The sequence below is a fragment of the Alexandromys fortis genome, unplaced genomic scaffold (assembly GCF_014885135.2).
Source record: "Alexandromys fortis isolate MF-2015 unplaced genomic scaffold, M_Fortis_MF-2015_v1.1 scaffold_2_26212498_36691700, whole genome shotgun sequence".
Lineage (NCBI taxonomy): Eukaryota > Metazoa > Chordata > Mammalia > Rodentia > Cricetidae > Alexandromys > Alexandromys fortis.
The window spans coordinates 855,613-880,747 of NW_026067931.1; positions in this window are offsets into that span (position 1 = coordinate 855,613).

Here is a 25,135-nt window from a genome sequence, read left to right on the forward strand (position 1 = left end):
GCAGGCTTCATACCACTAAAGAAAAAGCCAGTATTCTGCAAAGAAATAAATTGCTAGACCCATTCATTGAAAGCTCTGAATTCATTTAAAAGTAGTCATCCTGAACTAAGATTTTGGTTAATGGGGTTCTATGTTTGAAAACTATCTAGGGAAGTGTGTTCACAGCATCACTTTCAAAGGCCACTATTGTTGCCCCACGGAGCTTGATTACAGCAGAACTTAGCAGTGTTATCCACAAAATATAAAAATGGCATGTGCAAGCAGAGAAATTTTGTGAAGTCCACCAAAGTTCTAGAAAGCCACTGAAGCCAAAGTATATTGTTCATTGATATTATTTGTGAAGAGACTTGAGAACTCATTGAGCAACACTGTGACTATAAAGCCTAAGTTGTAATAGAGAGTTCATAATACTAGAGATGACAGAACCATGGGATATCAAAGTAGGAAAGTTGTAAGCACAGAATGGAAATGTCTCCAAAGGGAAACTGTATGTATGACTGGAGAGACAGAGCTAAGCTCTTTGGAACCTAGTTGATTCCATCACTGCCGCAGATACCCGAGGTGTGAGAAGTTAAAAAATATGATGTTTTCCATGCTGGATGGTAGCCTTGCTGTGTTCCTATCTTTCACTGCTATATTTCCATTTCTCCTTGGGAAACAGCAATATTTAGTCTATGCTGGAAATGCATACGATAAAATTTGTGGTTTGTTTTGTTTTGGCTGCAGCTCACAGTCTAAGTCTTATAAGAAACTAAGCACTTTATAATTTCTATAACAACCACTAATTCACTTACTCAATTTCATCTTAAATTTTCTTTGTCATGATTTACCACAATCGCTAGATTCATTTTTAAATGTGTTATGTTCTGAAATGGCTTGCTACACTTTCCCCAAAAAGTAAATAAATGATTTGAAAAAAAAATCAATATACTCTGAAGACTTAATAGAAATTTTGAAAGTATTGCACCTGTAAACATTTACTATAAAATGTTTTATGAATAATTAATTACAAACCTTAGTATGTGGATATGACATGTTTATCTTTCTGTGTCTGGGTTTCCTAAACTCAGGATGTTCTTTTCTAGTTCTACCCATTTTGATACAAATTTCATAATACTGCTTTCTTTCTATTTTTAATGGATAAGTAATAGTCCATTGTGTAAATCTGTCATATTCCTTAATCTGTTCCTTGATAGAGAGACATGGCAGTAGTTTCCAGTTTGTGCTATTATGAATAAAGTTGGTATGACAATAGCTGAGTAAGTGTTCTTGTGGTAGGTTGGAGTCTCTTTTGATGGTATGTTCAGAAGGGGTATAGCTGAGTCTTGAACTATATCTATTCCCAATTTACCAAGAAACAACCATATAGATTTCCAAAGTGGATGTACAAGTTCACACTCCCACTAGCAATGAAGCAGTGTTCCCTTTGCTTCTCATCTTCATGGGAATGAGCTCTCACTTGTGTTATTAATCTTAACTCTTTTGACATGGGTAAGATGGAATCTCAAAGAAGCACTGATAAGCATTTGAGAGATGCCTTAGGTTGTCATACATTTTAAAAGTGTAAGAGGTTTTTCTGTTCATTGGTTGCTTTTATTGGTTAATGAATAAAGAAACTGCTTTAGGCCTGATAGGGAAGAACTTAGGTAGGAGGAGAAGACAGAACTGAATGATGGGAAGAAAGGCAGAGTGAGAGATGCCATGGATCTTCAGCCTGAGACGGATGCTGGTTAGAATCTTAACAGTAAGCCACAGTCACATGGCTATACACAGATTATTAGAAATGGGTTAAATTAACATGTAAAAATTAGCCAATAAGAAACTAGAGCTAATGGGCCAAACAGTGTTTTAATGAATACAGTTTCTGTGTGGCTATTTCCAGTGTAAGCTAGCGGGGCGACCAGGACAAACGAGGGACCCTCTCCTTGCAACAGTGTTTCTTGGCTATTTCAGATTCCTCTGTTGAGAATTTTCTGTTTAGATCTCATCACACTTTTAATTGGATTGTTTGGTTTGTTATTGTCTAGATTCTTGAGTTCTTTATATATTTTGCATAGTAGCCTATCACTGTCTGGGGGAGGGAGCAGCCTCCAGCAGCATATAGCATTGATGGGAAACCATGGAGTCCATGAAGTTACACTTTTCAGTCTGAGGGGCTTAGGGTAAAAGGTACTCACAAATTCTCTTTGTGATTTCTTTATTTATTCTCTCTCTTTCTTTATTCCCTTTTCCCTAATTTTTCACAACATTTATATTCCAAAACAATCTTCCAAGCAGTAAAAGCGTCAGAAAGGTTTTATTCCATTTCTTAATTGAATGATTAATGTAAAAACATATTTTTCATCCCCCTCATATGACTAAACAATTTATGTATTACAGGTTAAAAACAAATTATCCCAGGAACCTATATACATTCATAACCAAGCAACTTTTTATAGACTATGTGTGTGGGCAAGCAAGATATTTTTTGTCAAGTATTTTACTGGCAGGCTGCATTTTGGAGTTACAAAGAAAGGGCCAATTACTTTATTACTTTCTTGACAGGTAATCCTATAAAGAATCTTAAAGGAATCAAAAAAAAACTAAGCTTTTATATATGAAAAAAATCAGTCACCTCTACTTTAAATCTTTTAACCATTGGTCATCACCCTTGGTCATCAACAAAACCTAGCAAGTAGAGTCCAGCAGTCAGTAATAATTGGACTGTTTTCTTCTTGAACATTGACCTTAAAAAGTTCCTCACTCACCTATGTGTCCTTCTAAAACTATAGATTGTCTTCTTGTTTTTCACCTCAAAGTTATTTAACAAAAAAATTTAGTCTAACTTTTGTTCTTTTCAAAGCTTTTGTTCAGCTGTGGCGCACTCTGAGACTGTGAACATATCTCCAACATTGAAGCTAAAGGAATTTAAACTACGTGGGCTAGTGGGACTCAGTTGTTAGTCATTAACTTGAGCTATAATCCATGCAACTCCTTAGGTGAGATTCACGGACACTGGCTGTGAAACATACCTTTGTTTTAATTTTATTCATCAATATTCTATGCAAACAATCATTTTTATTATCAAATTAGACTATACAGCTTAGGGAGGGTTCCTATTCTTCACAGTCCACAGGTAAAAATAGCCATTAGAATGGGATGTTTCCAAGTAGTAAACTCACTATATCACAGGCAGTGGAGATCTCCTCACATCCACTCACACCATGCTTGATACCAGAGAAAGATAGCTGCAGCAAACATGTAAACGCAGAGCCGAAGCAAAAGACATTCCAGGGTCTGCAGTCCCTTGTTCTTGCCTAAATGAGATTGGCCCATCAGAGGATTCCCTTCTGGTTGGCTGATACCTGAAACTTCAATTGCGACTTGCTGTTCCTCTCGCATGGCCAACAGCAGTAGCCCTCTGTCATATGTGGAGTTGGTGAAAATCTTTTCACATTCTGTAGGGTGCCATTTATTTCCGTTGATGGTATCCTTTGCCTCACAGAAGCCTCTCGGTTTTATTTTTCTTTTTAATTTTTTATTTATTTATTTGGGTTTTCTGGGGTCTTTTTTGTTTGTTTTTGTTTTTGCTTTTTTTTTTTTTTTTTTTTTTTNTTTTTGAGACAGGGTTTTTCTCTAACTTTGGAGTCTGTCCTGAAACTAGCTCTTGAAGAGCACACTGGCCTTGAACTCAGATCCATCTGCCTCTGCTTCTCGAGTGCTTGGATTAAAGGGGTGCACCATCACCACCCAGCTGAAACTTTTTAGTTTTAAAGTCCCATTTTTTAATTGTTGATTGTCTCCTGTACCAAAGAGTTCAATGCTATTCACATCTTTCTTCTATCATTTTCAGTGTATCTGGTTTTATGTTGAGTCCTATGTTTCATGTGAACTTAAGTTTTGTGCAGGGTAATAGATATGGATCTATTTGTATTCTTCTACAAGCTTACATCTAGTTATATGAGCACCATTTGTTGAAAACACTTTCTTTTTTATTGTATAACTTTGACTTCTTTGTCAAAACTAGGTGTCCATGAGTGTACGGATTTATGTATGGGTCTTTGATTAGATTTTCCTAATGAAATTTGATGAAAAATATTCAATACAATACTAGCAAACTGAATCCAAGAACACATCAAAAATATCATCCATCATGATCAAGCAAGCTCCTTGCAAGAGATTCAGTGGTTGTTTAACATATAAGAATTTGTCAGTGAAATCCATCATTTAAATAAAACTAAAAGGAAAAAAAATCATGATCATAGTATTAGATACTGAATAAAACCTTTGACAAAATCTGACATTCTTTTCAGGATAAAAGTCTTGGAATGATTAGAAATACAAGGGACATATCTAAACATAATAAATGCAATATGCTGTAAGTAAACCAATAGCTAACATCAAATGGAGAGAAACTCAAAGTGATTCCACTAAAATCAGAAACAAGGCAGGTGTGTATACTCTCTCTCCATACCTATTTAATATAATACTTCAATTTCTAACTAGAATAATACAACTAAAGGATATCAAGCAGATAAAAATTGGAAAGGAAGAAATCAAAGTACCACTGTTTGCAAACGATAATACAATGCACATAAGTGACCCAAAAAATTCTACCAGGGACTTTCAACAGTTTATCAACACCCTCAGAGGAGTGACTGGATACAAGTTTAACTCCAAAAAATCAGTGTCCCTCCTTTATACAAATGAAAAACCAGCTGAAATGAAATCAGAAAAACACCCTTCGTAATTGCCACAAATGATATAAAAATATCTTGGGATAACTCTTACCAACAAATGAAAAACTTGTATGACAGTAACTTCAGTCTCTGAAACAAACTTTGAAGAAGATGTCAGACAATTGAAAGATGTCCCTTGCTCATGGATCGGTAGGGTTAAAATAGGAAAAATGACCATTTTACCAAAAGCAATCTACAGGTTCAACACAATTCTTATCAAAATTCCAACACAATTCTTTACAGATCTTGAAAAACAATGTTTAGATTCATGTGGAAAAACACAGGAGAGGTAACATAGTTTTGTACAATAAAAGAACTTCTAGAGGTTCTGTGTGTTTTTGAGAATGCATCAATTTAGCAGAGCTCATCCTAAGATATTCCCATTGCATTTCTTATATATCAGATTCGTTCAGAATGGAGTAGAAAAACAGTTTTGGAAAATCCATCTGGTTATATTGCAGGCGAGAATGACATTAATTGCTACATGCTAGCATTTTCCTATTGTTGATTATCATCATATTTGTAGTCACCTTATAAAGTAGACAGTACAAACATACAAAATATGGTGACCATCATCATAATCATTAATTAAATTTTATTATACTAATTGTAGTCTAAAATTTATTAATTACATTCATTTCTCAAAACACTTCATGGGTGAAGTACTAAAGATAAATGAACAAAAGCCCAGAGTAATGTCATTACCAAGTCCTTCTGATAGCAATTTATAGAATCCAGAAAGATTCTGATTACAGAGTTTAAACTTTCATGTGTTGATACTTAACAATCTGTCTACAAGAAATTAACACTATGAATATTCAGAAACCTTTATGTTTTGATTAAGTTTTGTAACGGAATGTGAATATATTTTGTCATAAAGTTTAGATTCTATTAGAATATTAAATTATACATATAAGCTTTGAAATATTTGTTAATTAGTTTTATCATGAACATATTTTGAAAGAATTGAGTTTTTATTTAAGGACCAAATAGTTTTCTTGGTGAAATACAGTTTTGTAAAGACTCAATTTAGGGAATTTTGATTTTTCATCATACCAATAAGATAAAAAACACACTGTGCCTATCAAAAAGTTAGGAATAAACAATTTATTGTTTAGATTCTAATAACAGTGATATTTTTATAAAAGAAAAGAGTGAATAGGAAGTCTCATTCTTTTTTATTATTAATTAAGTTTATTCATTTATTTTTATGTCCCTATATCTGTTTCCTCTCTCTTTCCACCTCTCATTCCCTTCCCCACCTCCTATCTGTACCCTGCCACCACCACAATGAATTCACTTCTCTGCTTCTGTTCCTAAGGGTGCAGGCTTCCCATGGGTGTCAGAAAAACATGACATATTAAGTTGAGGTAGGGCTAAGCTTCTTTCCTCATTTCACCACTTGATAAGGCAACCTGGTATGAGGAATATATTCCCAAAAGCCTCAAAAGCCTCGGGGACAACCCCTGCTCCCTCTGCTAAGAGTCACATGAGTAGACCAAACTAAATAGTTGTTACACACCTATAGAGGACCTACTTCCCATGTGGGCTCCTAAGCTGTTGGCCCATTGTCTGTGAGCTCCTATGAACCCCAGTTACATGTCTCTATTGGTACCTTTGTGACGATTTTGACCCACCCCCTCACCTCCCATCCCCAGCACATACTACCCTTCTTCCCGCTCTTCAACAGGATCCTCAGACCTCAGCCCAGTGCTTGCCTATGCATCTCTGCATCTATTTTAATCAATTATTGGATGAAGGCTCTTTGATGACAGTTAAGGTCATCACCAACCAGATTACAGTAGATGGTCAGTTCATGGTACTTATCCACTATTGCTAGAAGTCTTATTTGGGGTCGTTCTTGTAGATTCATGGGAGTTTCCCTGGCACCCAGTTTCTACCTGATGCCAAAATGCTCCCACCCCAATTAAGACATCTCCATCATTACTCTCCTCCTCTATTCTGTTCCCTAACTTGATCCTGCATGTTCCAGTCCCCAGCTCACCAACAAGATCTCTTACATACCCTTCCCAGGGAAATCAATGTGTCTTTCTTTGGGTCGTCCTTGTTACCTAGTTTCTCTGAGGCAGAGGATTGTAGTCTGGTTTTCCTTTGCTATACAGACAGTATCCACATACAAATGAATATATGTTATATTTGTCTTTCTGGTTACCTTACTCAGAATGACTTTTTACTTCCATCAGTTTTATTGTTTGTCATTTTCTTGATTTCTTTAAGGAATTTTTTCATTTTCTCTTAAATGGCCTCTATAATCATCATAAAGCTATTTTAAAGATCATTTTCTTGTGCTTCAGCGGTATTGAAATGTTCATGTCTTGTGTCATAGGAACACTGGGATCTAGTGATGCCATATTGCCCTTTCGGTTATTGAATTTGTTCTTTCGGGGCATTTGGCATCTGGATTTGGAATGATTATAGGTCTGGATGTTAATTCTTGTGTTTGTCTTTGTTGGAGTCATGATTTTTTTTTCCTTTCTCTTCTGTTTCTTTTATCGTTTTCTGGTCTAAATGACAAAGGGTTCTGGTGTCTGGCAGTTCTTCAGGTCCTTTAGGGTTTCTCAGCTGAGGTTTATTGGGATTTGGGTGCCCAAATCCACCCTAGCCTCATATGCCTATGATGTGAGAAAAGTCTGCCCAAGGGAGGATGTTGAGGTTAGTGGAATTCTGTAGTGGAGTGGGTCTCGGGCGAACAGAACTCAGTGATTGCAATACTGATGGTCTAGCTTGCAGACATGTTTCTCACTTACTTTCTTTCTGGAGTTGGCTACACCAGCAGAGTTAAATTGCACCAAAGTTGTGAGCAGGACCCAGCTGCCTTGCTGATTCTGAGGTGGAAGGAGGGCACAAGACATACGATGGGGCTTCACGTATTGAGACTGGGGCAGCTCAACCTGGAGGCCAGTCACTCCCTTGTTCTTCAGACTTGTGTGGGCTGTACCTGTGGGTGTGGAGTCTGCTGGAGTTGCGGAGAAACCCTGGCCACAGAGAGGATGATGATATAGGTGGTGTCAGAATGGAGAATGGGTCTGGCGGAGGGTTCATAATGACAGATTCCAGTGGGTGGTTGTGATGGAGAACAGCGGGTAGGATAATCTCCCACCTACTCTCAGGCTGCTGGGGACTGCCAGGAAGTCTCATTCTTAAAAGATGACAATCCCTTATAAAAGAAATGTGTACAACTGTTTCTCTGTGTCTACTTGTCAAACCTTGAAATCATTTTAGATACCTCCACTCTCATTATTTATTCCAAAGATATTTTACTATAACACTTGACAAAAACTTGGGACTATAAAGATAACAAGACAATGAAATAAGCTGAAACCCTTCTAAATTCACACCTATAAACTGCAAGAAAGTAGTTTATGTTCCAGTGTCTGATCAGTATTAATTAATTGATTTGGGTTTTATAAAACACAACACTTTCCATGGAATTTCTGGAAATTCATATGATCATGTCTCTCTTGCTCAAGACATGAAGTCTAAACCACACACTTGTATTAAAATACTCATGACTAACTGTTTCAAGCGTTTGGTGTTGGATTTTAGAGAAGGGTAAAGGGCTTATCTTAGCTTTGCAACCTCTGTTAAAAGGTATATTAGACCCTGGCTGCAAATGACAAAATATTGTTCTCAGAGCTTAGAAGTTTAGCTTGAATGATAGCCTCTTTACAGCCTTCAGAAATGTCAGAAGCCGGGCTTACTAGCCCATTTTTCAGCCAGAACTGGCAAGCAAGGTTGCTCTTCCCACACAGGTTTGACCTATGTCTATTGCATGCTCTGGTCCCAGATGGGCAAGCTGAAATACTCTGGGGTAGACAACTCATGATTATGCAAATTTCACACTTGTGATTTGACCCCAAGCCTAGTGTCATCCAAAAGTAACAGGTGACATGCAGCTTATAGGTCCTTTTATACTTGGCCAAGTTTCAGACACATCCAATGCCTGCAATAAGGGCCATTACAATTTGTTAGCTACTTGACCCAATTTTCAACAGAAACTGGATGTTTATACCCATCTTTCCTTCTATATCCAAAGAAACCATAGGAGGGTGGAATCTCAACAGGGAGAGGGCTAAATCCAGCACTGGTGGTCAGGGGCATCTAATTGAGAGGAAGATTTGTCAGAATCCGAAGAAAAGAAAGGTTCATGGCATAAGGACAATCTTGGCCATCAAAACAACAATCTCTGACCTCTGGAGATTCCCTGGGCATAGTGACTAGGCCAGGGTCACATAAATGGGATAGTGCCAGTCTAACAGTCGAACTGGATGGTACACTTCCCTCTTAACCATGAAAAATGAGGATCTAGAAGGAAAATTATCTCAGGTCCCCAGAAACTAGCATGCTGACTTCAGGGTCCCAGTACTTAACCCCCCCCCCCGTTTGCTACCAACTTTGCAGAATTGAGTAGTTTCTACTAGAACTGATGGGGCCTTCTGTTGCCTCTAGGGGATGCACTGAAAGTGCTTCCTTTTTAACAACACTCGGCAGGACTTATGAAGGGCTTGGAAATTTCAAGGTCCTGCATAATCTAGTAAAGTTTGCACAGCGAGAAGCCAGTTCATCTATCTCTTAACCCATGCTGGGATCTGCCCACAGCTGTGGAAGACTTTCTACCCTGTTGGCTCTCACACACTCTAATTGAAATTCCCCACTAAAAGCCACTTTTAGAATCTTATAGCTTTTATTTAGCCAAGGCCCATGTGAAGAAATGTTAAGAGTTCCTCTCTTGGGGCCCATGAACTTCAGAGACACTGATGAGTAAGAATACCATCTAGAAGAGGCTTTGCTTGTAACCAGCCATTGTGAGACAAATAAAGAGATATTGAAATGTCTTCATTGTAGAGGGAAAAAAATTACATAGACCACCAAGAAGGAAAGTATATTTCTTCTTAGAGAAAAACAGAATTGGAGATGTGGACCAGAAGGAGCAGTAATTAAGACCCAGTGAAGTCCTCATCTCTAGCTACCATCCAAGAGCGCTGACCTTTCTTTGTCTTTAGATCTTACTTGCAGTAGCTTGTTAAGCTCCTGGACCTGACCTGGCTCTAAGTTCACTAACCAAATTATTCTGTAAGGTAGAAAACTAAGTAATATTTCTAACTTATTCTATGAAGCCAGTATTGCCCCGATACCCAAACCAAACAAAAGTCCCCCCCACTTCAAAAAAAAAACCCAAAAGGTAAAAGGTATAGGCCAATATCTCCATGACCATGGGCACAAATATTCTCAGCAATGTGCTGGAGTGATGATTCAGGGTTTAAGAGCTTGGGTTGTTTTCCCAGAGGATCTAGGTTCAATTAGCAGCACCCACATTTTGGCTTAAAACTGTCTGTAATTCCAGTGTCAGGGATCCAATGTCTTCTCTTACCTTTGTGAGAACCAGGCAAGCACACTGTGTACACACTACACACTCACACACACAAACACACACACATATATATATATATACGTATATATATAATTAGTATATAGAATATAGAACATATATGAATTCAAAACACACAAACACAAAAATAAATAAACAAATATTTTACAATATATTTTTAAAATTCTCAATAAAATACTTGCAAAGAAAAGACAAGGATGCAGAAAAATAATCATCCACAAAGACCAAGCTGGCTTTATCCCAGAGATTCTGGTGTGGTTCATTGTATATAAATCAACAAATGTAATAACCCACATAACTAGCCTCAAATGAGCATCTCTTTTATTGGACATAAAAAGACCTTTTACAAAATTTAACATCCTTCATGAAAAAATCCTAGAGCATCTAGGGACACAGGAAACACATCTCAGCAAAATTAGGTCATTATACAGTAAGTATGCAACAATTATCTTCATAAACAGAAAAACTTGAAGCATTTCCATTAAAATCAGGCACTATTCTCATTATTCTTTGGATCAACTCCAGAAGTTGAAATGTGTAACAATTGACCTGATCATTTTATATTTCACATAATGACAAATTATCTCTAACACTGAGTACTCATTTTGTACTTTATTACTGAGAGCTCATGGATGCTTCTGTTTTGCATCCAAATCCTCATATTTATTATCAAATGTCCTATGAACAGTCATACTTCAGATGAAAAACTGTGTAGAATACAAAAATGATTATTTAAAAATGTAACCAAACGCTGCTTTCAGATGGGAAATATATACAAAGCTTGTATTTAGTAATAGCAGGAACCAGAGTACTGTCAATTTACAGTTGTTAAGCTGACATCTTTGACACAATGATGGTCCATTGTGCTGATGTCTTTGAAGGTCTGTGTTGTTTTCTTACTGTTCAACATTGCTCCTTGCTTTTCAGTGCTTTTCCCTGTGATGTGGGTTGTTCTGTGCCATTGCTGATACTCATGCAACTTTAGTGAGTTTAGAAACTGAGTGGCAATGAAATTTTTAGTATCTAAGTTACAAAAAAAAAAAATAGGAATTATATTTTGTTGTTTGGATTTTTTGTTTTGTGTTCCTTTTGTTTTTGTTATTGTTTGCTTAATCTGTTTTGATTTTGTTTGCATCTTGAGTTGGGATCTACATACATAGTTCAGGCTCAAACTCATGATACACTTGCCTCTGCTTTCTGAGGGCTAGTATGTCCCAGCAGAGTAGCAAAATCTAGAATTTGTCTCCATGGAGAACGATAGATTTTCTTGAACAAATGATGTTCTCCTCCTTTAACTAGAAAGCTTCTCAGAAAACTTACTCTGTTTCAAACCACACATTTTCTTGACCTACTGTAACAGGTACCAGAGAGTTTGGGGAACCTGTTTTCTCATCACGCTTTTGAATAAAAGCCAACCATCACATGAAAATGATTCTTTTCATGTTGACATTTGCTGAAGTATTATGAAAATTACAAGAGGAAGAAGGTGCCTTCCAAGCTCTGTGCTGCCAAACATTATATCATAAACTAGGAGAGTGGTATAACTCACTGCTTTAGGGGCCACTCAGTTTTTAGCTTCACACAAGGCCAAATCTGATTGTCCCCAGAATTATTTAAACACACCTGAGGAGGAAATATTATTGTTCTGGAGATATGCCATTTCATCTCTATTTCTAGATAATAATAATTTTCCCACCTGAAAAAATTTCAATCTGTCAATCAAAAAGTATACAAACAATTTTATCTAATTAGATGCATAGCAAAAAGTATGAGAACCAGAGAGGTGGCATTTCCAGGTCTATATTCCTTACCAACCATCACTATAATTATCCCCACATCAAATTTAAGGACAGAATATAGCTTTAGCAAAAATATTTCAGTTCTAAATTGTATTAACTGAATTGTTTGGGTACCCTCTGCTATAAATACATGGCTTTCAATGCAATTACATTTTATGTTTTTATGTATGTAAAGCATGAACAAAGAAAATGATTACACAAAAGAAAGAAACATTTAAAAATGTTAAAGAACTGTAACTCCTTCTCACAGGTGAATAACCACAATTTCAGTAATAAATAACAACTGAGTTGAGGACATGCCGAAATGCTGAAGAAGCTGGATTTCAAAGTCAGTGAAGGAAGCTAGAGGCAGCAACAACAGAACTGATATTCTTACCAGCAAGAGGTGGGTACAAGCTGGAAAAGAAGTACTATTTTTTTTCTTTGGACTGCCTATGTTAGTATGGCTGCCTACGTAGAGCCTGCCCAGTCTACATTGGGAATTCTCTCTAACAGTTAATCCTTCCTGGTATTGCCCTCATAGACCCATCTAAATACATGCCTCATAATTGATTCTTTGTAGTAGATCTAATTAAATTGACAATCAAGTTAACAACCACACATTATTTTTAATTGGATATTTTGGTCATTCACAGTCAGTGAGATAGGATATCACTAAGTTTCATTTGTTAAGGTCCATTTAAAATATGATGTTTGCAATATAATTTTCTGTCTTATATGTTCATAGCAGGCATAACCAAAATGGTAGTAAAAATGCAAGATCAAACCATCCTCTACTTATCGCAGCTAGAAATGAACAGCCAAATTTCTGCCAACCAATGGAAGCATGCCAACTTTTTACCAGACACTCTTCTGGTAAAATACACTATTCTCAAGTAAAGAGATATTTGCCACAATCCATCTCTCTTCCATGCCTAGTAGTGGTAAATGTGTCTCAGTGTAAAGAAAAAAAAATAAAGATATTAGGAATGGTGTGATGACTCAGCATGTCAGTAGGTAAAAACATAGGTAGTCAACCTGAAGAGAGACAGTTCAAATCATGGGACCATGATAATGGAAGGTAAGAATAGATTTCAATTTCCATCCATTTGCATGCAAAATTCGAGAAGTCATTGTTTTTTACCGCAGCATAATACTCTAATGTGTATATATTCCACACTTTATTCATCCATTCTTCCATTGAAGGGCATCTAGGTTGTTTCCAGGTTCTGGCTATTACAAATAATGCTGCTATGAACATAGTTGAACAAATGCTTTTGTCATATGATAGGGCATCTCTTGGGTATATTCCCAAGAGTGGTATTGCTGGGTCCAGGGGTAGGTTGAAAAAAAAAAAAAGAATAGATTTCAAACTCTGACCTCCATATATTGTTGCACTTACAAACATATGATATGTAAGACACACATACATACATACAATTAGTTAAAGAGTAATAAAGAGGTTGCCTATCTAATCTCTCCTTGAAACAATAATCTCTTAAATAAGCTTAGACCCTTGGTTGCAATTTTCCCATGAAGAAATATAGAAAGTAATCTCATACAGTTGCTGAGAAGAGGTGTTTATGAATAAGAGTATTGTGATACAGTATACATAATTATAGTTAGGATTTTGCAGGAAACATTGTTAGTGTGAGGCACTAGGTTCATTGTCTTTTAGATAAAAAGAACTAAAACTGGCAGGGAACTCAAGGGTGATTTATGAAAGGCAGAGAGAATGCAACAGGGAAGACAAGCTGGAGACCATAGCAGCTATCAGAGAAAAGGAGACAGAAGAGAAGATAGAGCAGCAAACCTCACAGCAGAGGTAGCTAGTGGGGCATTGAGGCTATATATGTGTTTATCAGTTAATCCTTCCATGCTCTTTTCAAACTGTTTCATTTTTGATGTCTTCCTTATCTTTTTTTTTTTTTTTTTTTTTTTTTTTTTTTTTTTTTTGGTTTTTCGAGACAGGGTTTCTCTGTGGTTTTGGAGCCTGTCCTGGAACTAGCTCTTGTAGACCAGGCTGGTCTCGAACTCACAGAGATCCGCCTGCCTCTGCCTCCCAAGTGCTGGGATTAAAGGCATGCGCCACCACTGCCCGGCTTCTTTGTGTTTTAAACAGAATTTCTTTCATAATGGAAGAGGTTCAAAGGCTTTCTATAGTATATATATATAAAAAAAAAACCTTCTACTGAGTACATCAAAACACTATTATAGATCATTGATGAGAACATTGGTTAAACACTTTATTGACCATTATCCATGATGTTTGCATCAGAGGGATTCTACATATTGGTATTTCTATGTCTCTAAAGTTATACTCAACATGAAATGTTCCTGTCTCTAAATCAAAACAGACAGTTTTCACTACTAAATCAAGAGAGTAGTGTCGAAGGATGCTGTCACAAGTAATCAAACTTCCAAAATAGCAGTTGGAAAGCACATGGTTACAAATAAATCTTTCCATTTCATCTTCCAGTGTAACATCTCTGAACAATCCTAGGAAAATCACATTTCAAATATTATTTATAGTACATGGACTTTTGTTTTCAAATAATCAAATAAAGGAGTTAGAAATAAAAACATGTTTTTTCAAAGCTTATGTTCTTTGATTTAGCAGGAGACAACAATGGTGACAGTTATTTGGAGAAAATGAAGATTAAATGGAAAAGAGAAGAGACAGGTCACAGGTAGACAGACATGATAGCAGCTGGCAGGGGCAATCATGAGAAGTTTTTGAAAATAAAAATTAAAACCTTTAATCCAAATGTAAAAATTAAGAAAATGGGTTTATTTGAATGTTAATTCCTAAAAGGCACAGAGAAGATGTTGATTCTCACCAAGACAAAGAAGACCAGAAGGGGAATAGAACAATGCCGCAAAGGAAGTGCTGTGCCTTCTGGTGGACCTCACAACTTCTGAGCGCTCTGTAAAGCATAGAGCATGATGAGAGGGGACTGGGGTAATTCCAGTTCAGATTGCTAGGAACCAACAGAGGAAGAAGTGGCTTTAAGGACACTGAAGCTGTACCACCTCTATCATGTTTGGCTCCATACATCACGTTCTATGGAAATACACTAGAATGCTCAACATCACAACATTCCTCCTTAGAATTTAAATTAGCAAACAAAAACATGAGATAGCTCTCCGGGCTTTGCTGGGATCAGCTGTGGCAAATCTATTTTCTCCTAGGTAATAGACTCAAGCACTTCTATCCTTATGGTGAGATAGGATATTCTGATCTACTCCAAATATCAGAACATTACAAAATACTAGCTCTTCTCTTAAGGGGCTTGTCAATCACCTTGCCAGGAGACCACCGCCCAAAAATATGATTCTCCTGAAAACATGGTAATGTTGTGGGAAGAATTATTATCTTCATAATGCAATACCTTTCCTGCAACTTCTCCTTGGGTACTGTGACCTACAGAGCTTTTGGTTTAGTGAACTGCTATGCCTCTTCCTTTCTCCGAGTTGTCACTCATAAAAAGGTTACTTTTTCTTTTGTTCTTTCTATTTTTCAGATACTGGGCAAATGTCTAAGTATGATTCCCTCACTCTCAATACTTTCTCAATTTTTCTCTAGAGTTTTCACTTCACCTTCCACCAGGCATATGCTTGCAGACCTGAGACCCTTATTCAAAAGCTGTAGCCTACTTACTTTTCTCCCTTTCCCCACTCTAAGCTGTTGTCTGGATCTATGGCTTTTTTTTTTCTCTCAAAGTTATCCTTGAGCTTTTTTCAGGAGTCCTTTTTAAAAATTTATTTATTAACAAGATGAAGATTACAAAAGAAAATCCTAAATATTCCTGTAACAAAATAATTAAAAACACTGAAAAATATTAGAAATGGTTGTAGAATACGGGGACATGAATCATTTGCAAAATCGCTGTAAACTTCCTGGGAAGAGATTGAGATGGATGGCTGAAGATTCATGGGATTAAAGTATGTATTTTCTTTTCAAGTAACTTTTGGAAGTTTATTTCACTGTTCGACATACATACAATGATAAATTCTAAAAATAGAATGGCACCCATACAGATTGAGGCTGTTTTGCAAGAATGTTCTTCATAATTGAGCTGGGACATTAAACTGTGGAAGAATAGAAATAAAAACCAAACTATTAATAATTTGAAAGGAAATTGACACATTTAAAGTCATACTATGGTATGGTATGATGATATTAGAACCACAGACGTATGAAAAACAACTAAAGAAAACAAAGATTATTGACAAACCCGAATTATTTAAAATAGCCAGAGCCATGCTATGATAACCAGTGTTCAATTTATTTTTCTGTAGATTGTAAGTTCTTTCTATCCCAGAAGTTTAATCTTAAAGAGAACAATGAACTCTTATGATTTTAACAAGCATAAGTGAAATTAGCAGTTGAGGAGATGTGATTTGCATCTTATAAGCCAGTGGTAGATATAGTCAAAATATTCTAATCAATTAGGTTTAAGAAAAGAGATGAAAATCAAAGTAAAGTAGAATAAAAATAATTTAAACGGAAAGGCACAGTTTACTTTAACTGAGATTGTTCTAGTTAGCATAATAAGGAGATAAAATGTGTAAAACCATATGTAATAACAATAAAACTACAAATTTTCACATAAAATATTAGCAATAGTTTTCACTGGTATTCAAATTATATCATTTAAATGTTATTTTATTATTTGTTTAAAAATTAAATATAATTCTTGGTAATAGCAAATAAACACTTCCACACACTTTATATAAAAATAAATTTGATGTATTTCAAAAGAATTTTTTTTCCAATATGTGTAAGTGCTTCATATAACAACAGATACGTAAACATATAAGTTCTTAAAACTGTATTCGTGAAAATACTAATCAAATTATGCATTAATAATTACATTTCTGCCATTTGTGGTAGAAGTAAATATATCAGTTGAGAATGTATTGTCACAAATTTCACAAGAAAACAGAGAGGAGAGTCATCATTTTATAGGAATACAGGAATAATATTTTTCCTTAAACATTTTAGTGTTTCTAATATATTAATATTTGTTAAATGAGACCTTAATACTTTAACCTAAGAACCATATGACCAGAGAGTTCAAGAGAAACCAAATTCTTGACAATAATGTTTAGTGTGTTTGTGGATAGCATGTCTCCAGTACATGGGGTCTTCAGCAATAGTGTTGCACTGTCAAATACTAGAGGGTAACAAAGGAAAATGACAAGAACCTGTATTTTTTGGAGATACTTGGGAACCTATTGGATAAAAGAGGTAAACTATCCCTGGCATGGGGCTTTTTATTGTTAGATTTTTGCTTCTTATTATACGGTATCTCCATTTTTAAACTCTTTACATACGTATATATAAATAAGACAAGTGAAGGCTTATAGTATGTTGTTATTACGTTAAGTTAGGTTGTTAGTGTCCCTAGATTTTTTTAAATTTCCAGCATGAAGAGTTGTTGAATTTGGAACAAAGAACTTTTCTAAATCTAATGAAATTATCATGTGGTTTCTCTCCCTGAGTCTATTATTTAATGGGTTACATTTAACCAATTGCATATGCTAATCCATTCCTCCATCTCTGGGGTGAAACTGACTTGATCAATGTTCTTTTAAAAGAACATTTTATGTATGTTCATCTGACAAATACTTTGGTCTTTATTTTTATTTGTTCTTGTTGTCTGAGTATGGTATCAATGTGATACAAGAGCTAGTTCCAGGACAGGCTCCAAAGCTGCAGAGAAATCCTGTCTCTAAATGAATAAATAAATAAAAATTAAAAAAAAAGATTTTCAAGTGTTCATACTTTTCTATTTTATGGAAAAATTTGAGGAATGGTTTTAATTCTTTGGAGTCGCATTATAAGTGGTATTCATCTAGCCCTAGACTATATTTTAGTTGTGATATTTTAATTATTGTGTCTACCTTATTTTCTTTATTGATCTACTTAAATTATTGATTTCATCTAGATTTAAATTTTGGAAGATCACATATAAGTGTATATATATTTTTATTTATTCATGATTACATGTATTAGAAAATCAAAAAGAAATTAATGAATTTTGCTCTCTATGCCTACAGAAAGTAAATTTAATATGATTTAATTTCTTTAAATTATCATTTATATATGATCATACATATGCATATATAGAGGAAGAATAAGAAAGTGAAATTCATTAATTTCTTTTAGATTTCTAATTCAGAAATAGGTGCACTTTTAAACTATGTCTTTACAATATTCTAAATTTCCTCAGTATCTGGTGTAATAATTTCCTTTTTGCCTGATTTTATTAATTTGGTTCCATTCTCTATTTGGTAAATTTGTTTAAAATATGTTAATCTTGCTAATTTTTTTCAAAGAAGGACCTCTTCATTTCCTTGACTGCTTGAAACATATTGTTCCATGTTTTACCACAAGATGGTGTCTATTGTTGATTATAAGTTATCTTTTATGGAAGCAGTGCAAAGATACATCCTGCTTTTGATTCCAATCTGTTCATCTGTGCTGCTTTATTAGGAGAATTGAGACTGTTAATGTTGAGAGTTTTATGAAACCATTATTAAAACTTTCTATTATTTTGGTGTTTTTTTTCTTAGAACTTTTTTTGTTTAATTGTTATACTGATAAACTGAGTTGTTCATTTTTCTCTGTATTTTGTTGTGCTTAATTTCCTTTACAGACTAAAGTCATAATTCTAGATGTCTCTATGACGGGCTTTTATAAATAAATATGCTTTATTTATGATTGAAGCTACTATTTATTCCTCCTTAGATTAAAATTAATAGTGTTGCTGGATTATAATTTTTACTAACAAACATGGTCATCTGCATCTTGTGCAATATCAGTCCCGGCCTGCTTGGCTTTCAAAGTCTCCAATGAAATGTCAGATATTATTCAGATGGACTGTCTCTTTCTCTATTTCATGCCTGTGGGTTAGATACAAGCTCTGATCTACTATTAAATTACCATGTCCACCTGTCTGTAGCCATGTTCCATGCCAAGATGATCATGGATACTAACTCTTTGGAACTGTAAGCATCCAAATTAAGTGCTTTCTTTTCTAAGTCGTTTTGATTATGACATCTTTGCATAGCATTAGAATAGTAGCTAAGGTAAAAGTTGGTGCCAGTGAGTGAACTGTTTCTGTTAGAGACCTGACTATGCTGGCTTCTTGAGAAAGGTGGAAGATGTGCAGACTTTGAACTAAAAAATACTCAACGACTGTAAGAGTATTTTCATTCCATCCTACTAGGAATTTGGAAGACAGCAGTGCTGAGAGCAATATGGACTATGGAAGTCAAACTCAAAAGGTTTCAGAGGGAGACAGTATTAGCAACTAGGACAGAGATCAGTGTAACAATATTTCTTCAAAGAATGTGACTGCTTTTTGACTGTCCTAAGAGTTGGCCTGCGGCTAAATAGAAGAGGTCTGAACTATTTTTTCTGGCAGATGAGACTTTATACAGACAAAAACATACACTAGAGGAAAGATGGCATCTTTAATAAATGGCAGTAGTGAAAATACACCTGCTCTCATGTAGAAGAATTAAATTAAATCAGTATCTATCATCTGGCACAAAAGCCAACTCCTAAATTTGAGGCTTTAGTAAAACTGCTTTCTAGGTTTTTAAGAGGAGAATCATTAACCTATTAGAGTATGGATTGTTTAGAAGGAAATGTTTCTCTCTGTATGTATCTCTAGGACTTAAAAAAGTCACTCAAATAGCACATCGTATGAAGAATTGCCTCTCAATACCAGAACCTGTTTAACCAACATCTACAGAAGAAAACACCCTGCTTCCTGACCCATAGTACCTCTGCTTCCACATTTGCTAGGGCCTTCAAGCTCATAGTACAGGCCAATTGAGAAAATAATTTTAACCAAAGTCAAATTATTCTCTAAACTACTGATGGTCTCAGAGCACCCAGCACATTAGTGTGCAAAGAGCTTTGAAGAAATCCAACAGACAGCATGGAAACCAAAGCAGCATTCTAATCCTTTAATAAAACTCACAGTTTTGAAACAGAAATAAAACAAACAAAAAATGGTAAGGATTGGGCTTGTAGAGAGGGAAATTGAGTAAAAAAGATAGTAAAATTTACATAAGTATAATGAAGTTAGTAAAGAATATTCAGGTGCAAAATGAGAGTATTTTTCCCCACCTATGCACATATTGGCAGCAGTAATTGGGCTCAGTAGGTCACAGAAAGAACTTAAGAACTTGGTATGGGAACATGTACGGAGGTACTAGAGAAGTTGGAGAGAAATATCTAGGGGATAGATTTGTTGAAAACATGTCATGTATGTATGGAATTCCCAACTTATTAATTCAAATAAAATGCAGTATTACAAATGCACCTTGAAAAAATATGATTATTGATTAATCTTGCCTTAAAGGGGAGATACCCCTATTTAAATAGTAACTTTAAGTTACTTTAAACTTTAAAAGGGGAGATACTTTAAGTAACATAAAAATAAAATGTAAGTGCTGCCTTCAAGGTATGGAAATTTAGGAAAGGAGATAAGATGGAATAAAAACAGAAAAAAATAGAAATGGGATAAATAATTCCTAATATGTATATGAAAGCTATTAAAAGCCGACGATTCTGGAAGAGGAAATGTATGAAGAGAGATAAGAATGAAGGAGCAATTGGTCATGTCACAATGGCTCCCTGAGTATTAGATCACAGGTTTTGAAAACCATAAGGAAGCTTCTTGTCAGAGGGCTTGAATGGTGGATCTCTTCCCATATAGTTCTGAAGGCTGAGACATGCAAACTGAAATCCTAACCAGATATTTTTTGTTTTGGGATTCCTTCTTGGGGTTTTTGTGTTGGGTTATCATCACATGATTTTTTCTTAATGCATCTGTGGAGGACTTGACAAATATTGATCCTTGGCATCTCTTTCTGTATGTGTGTTCATTCTGTAGTGACAGAGAATTGCTTTCACTAAATCTTGTAACATTACTATTTTACTGTCACGGATGGTAGATGCTTCAATATATGAAGCTTCAGCCAGGCGGTGGTGATGCTTTAATCCCAGCACTCGGAGGCAGAGACAAGCATATCTGTGAGTTTGAGGCCAGTCTGGTCTACAAGAGCTAGTTCAAACTTGATGGGACATAGACATTCAGTTTCTAAAATCAAGGTAAGGAGACCTTTCATTTCTAGTTAGAAGGCCATATACCATATTTAAAGGAAAATTGTGTTGATATGAAAATTGTCTACAATACTAGGCAGTATAAGCTTCCATAACATTTTATATTAGCCATACTGAGTTTTTTTGTTTATTTAGTCATTAAATACATTAAGTGTTTTTTTTTTAAGAATCCTCTATATTTGAGAAAAAGAGATTAAGGTCATTTAAACACCAAAGTCAGAATGAGAGCTTCACATTGGTTCAATATTTCCTCAAATATTATTATATAGTAAATGATTCAGTGATTAAATAACTCAGAGATTCTCAGTCTATGAATCATGACCCCTTTGAAGGCTGATTGAGCCTTTCACAGGAGTGACCTATGATCATTGGAAAACACAAATTATTATGTTATATTTATATAATGTAACAAAATTACAATTATGAAGTAGCAAAGAAAATAATTTTATGGTTGTAGATCAGCACAACATGAGGAACTGTACTGAAGGGTCATAGCATTGGAAAGTTTGAGAACAATAGTTATAACTTCCCTATTTTTCACAAGATAAACCTTTTCGGCAAATGAAAATTTAATAGACTGTACATTTCTAGACAGGCAAACAAACAAGCAAACAAAATACCTGTAATAACATGATTAGTGACATTTCAGTTGTATTTTAATAAATAAAGACTGCCTGAAGATCTGAGAGTAAAACATCCCATTGGTCAGCCTTACAGACCAGGTTATGGCAACATGTACCTTTAATCCCAGTAGCCACACTAGTTGCCATAGAAATCAGGGTGGTACATGCCTTTAATTCCAGCCCTGAAGAGGATTATAAGAAGGGAGGAAAGAGCTCTCAAAACACTGTCTCTTTCTGAGATTTCTGGAGGCAGGATCACCATTTTCAGACTGAGGTCAAGGTAAGAGCCAGTGACTGGCTTTTTGGCTTTTCAGATCTTCAGGTTGAACCCCAATTTCTGACCCTGAGCTTTTATTAATCATGCTTCAGACAAGTACTATCAATTTCATATAATGCAATTGTATACGTACTGGTAACAATACTAAAAGCTCTTGCTTGTAACAGCTACCTATTATTACTCTGAAAAGCTATTGGAATTACGGAATGCTCTGAGGATACATTTGAAATCCAGGTGGCATATCAAGATAGGGAAGTAAAATACTTGTGGTGTAGAATCATGAGTGAATGCTTATTTGGGGTCCCAATGCTGTGATTTCAGCTTATGCTAGAGTTCACATAGCAGGGCAGTCAAAGCTAAGTGCTTCAAGCAGCTGGTCACATCACAGTCACAGTCAGGAAGCAGAGGGAGGTAAATGTGTGCCTACTGTTTGTTCCTTTCCTCATCCATAATGGATGGTTCTGTGTGCCTCAATTAACGCACTCAAGATAATCTTCTCTAGGCATGCCCAAGGTTCATCTCATAGATGATTTGAGATTCTTTCAAATTGATAATTTGTTTTATACATCACAAAGGGATATTAAATATTTGATTTTAACTTATTGATGAAATGACATTTGTCAAAACATGCCAAAGATGATTTACTTGCTAATAATAGAACAAGAGAACTTGGTACATCCTTTATAAAATTAAAAACTTGAACAAATAAATGAATGAACAGTATGGGCAATGCTAAATCAGGTAAAATAAATCAAGATGAGATTATTAAATATCTTACAAAACTAAAAGTAATATCTTTGAAGAAAAGTAACTTAGAAATTATATGTATTGAACACCAAGACAGAGACTTAACCAAGATAATATTTTAGAAATATATAACAATGTGTGGGAACACATTATTAGTATAATTTGAAAAAAGAAGGAGCTAAAGCTCAAGTGAATAAGGAATGCTATCTTTGGACGATTGAATTAGTTATATAATTATGTAGGATGTATGATCTAATGTTTTATAATGAAAGAACAAAACATAGTAACCAGCATTTGTACCTCCTTTGTGTCATGACCATTAAGTAAGATGTGGATATTCATTCAATTCTCATATGAATCTAGGAAGATATATACTGATCAATGTGTATAATATATACAACAAAATCTCCTTTTTCATCATAACCAAGAGCAACTTGCAGGAGAAGTGATTTGCTTGTCTTACACATAAACATCACAGTGCATGAACAAGGGAAGCTGGGGCAGGAAATCAGAGAATTATGAAAGAATGCTGCTTACTGGCTTGCTCAGCCTGCTTTCTTGTGTCCTCCGGAACCACCTGCCCAGGGATTACAAAAATGCCCTGGGCACACCCACATCAAAAATCAACTAGGAAATACCTTACAGGCTTGCTTACAGGCTAATCTGATGGAGTCATTTTCTCAATTCAGAATCCCTCTTCCCTTACCTTCCTAGCTTGTATCAAGCTGATCAGCAAAATCAAAATAAGAACATAACCAGAACATTCTTCTTGTCACACTTTGAATTCGTATTTTCGAATGAGCACTTTATATTTAGATTTCATAATTTGATGAATTGAGAGGTCTTAAACCCAAATATTTTCAATTCATTTATTCTCTTGGATAAGAAGTGCACAGCATGCTATAACAAACAGCCCGCAGCTGCCCACAGCACACAGCAAGGGCATATTCTAAAGTTTTTTGTTTGAAAGTCACTTAAAAATATTGAAGAAATTTACATATGTAATACTTTCATGATTATAGACATAGTTATTCCTACTGCAGATATGTACTAAACTAAAAGCAATCTGAAACTCCTTATATTAGGATAGGGTAGGGAGGTTGCATTTGTCTTGATGATTTTTACAATCAATATATTAAAAATATTTTCTCTTCAGTTACTAAATGGACTATTGATGTTTATAAAATGCCTTAAACAGTTATCCAAATTCATTAACTGTATATATCAAAATATATATGAATGTATCAGAAAAGAAGCGTTGTTCTGAGTTTTGTGCTTTTATAATTCAGATATGTTTCTGTGATGTTTATTTATGGATATAGACTACCTATACTCCAATGTATTAGTAATATAGCTTGATTGCTTAAATCAATGAAACCATGCCTTTTTCTGGAGGTTGTACTCAAACATAAGGGCATGTTGAAAAGAGAAATTGATGCATAGTTCTGCAGCACTTCATACGTAGAGGGGGTGTTTAAAAATTATAGATGATAGCTAGTGTAGCATTCATGAAAACACAGAGCTCTTCTAGAGACTTCCAGATTCTAATCTTTGATTTACCAATTAATGTCTGTTCAGTTTGAGGATTTTATTCACCTTTCGGTGCCTTCATTTACAAGGTATTCAAGAGTAAACAGTAATTGTTAATTGGTTACATTTCTATGACGTATAATTAACTTAAGGTTACAAAATAGTACATAGTATAAAACATACTAATCAGCTGGGCCTGGGGGCCCAAACATGTAATCCCATCACTCAGGAGGCAGAAGCAGGCAGGTTTCTGTAAGCTGTGAATTCAAGGCCAGCCTGGTCTACAGAGACAACAAAAATGCACAGATAAACCTGCTCTCAAAAAATCAAAACCAAACCAAAACAAAACAAAAGACATACTAACAAACAAACCATTTGAATATTATTTCATCCTTGTCATATTTATTGTGATGATATAAAAGCGACCTTATCTGCAAATAATATTCACAGTTACAACTGTAATGAAGCAACAGTGGTTTGCATTTGGGTGGAAACTATATACAATGACTGGCACCTGTTTTATGATGACAGAGAACTTATAGAGAAACACAGATATTTCCATATGGTCATGGATGCCACACTAAATTAATGAAGCTACAAAACAGGTGCCAAAGATCTCTGGTTATCAGCACATCTCAGAAAAAAAAAAAGGAGTATTGTAAAACAGGCCTAAGTGTCTTGGAGAGTGGGCTTCTGACAGTTGAAACCATAAGTCTATAGTATTCTCTCTTGAAATCTTAGAAAAAAATCAATACATGTCGATATTATTATTGCTCCAATTAAAGAAAACAAAATCATAATACAATTGTAGATAAAGGTTGCTTTCCAATTAACACAGAAAAAAATGGTGAAGATACACATTTATTCTGAGTCAGTCTGAGTCTGAATCAGAAGTAAAGGACTT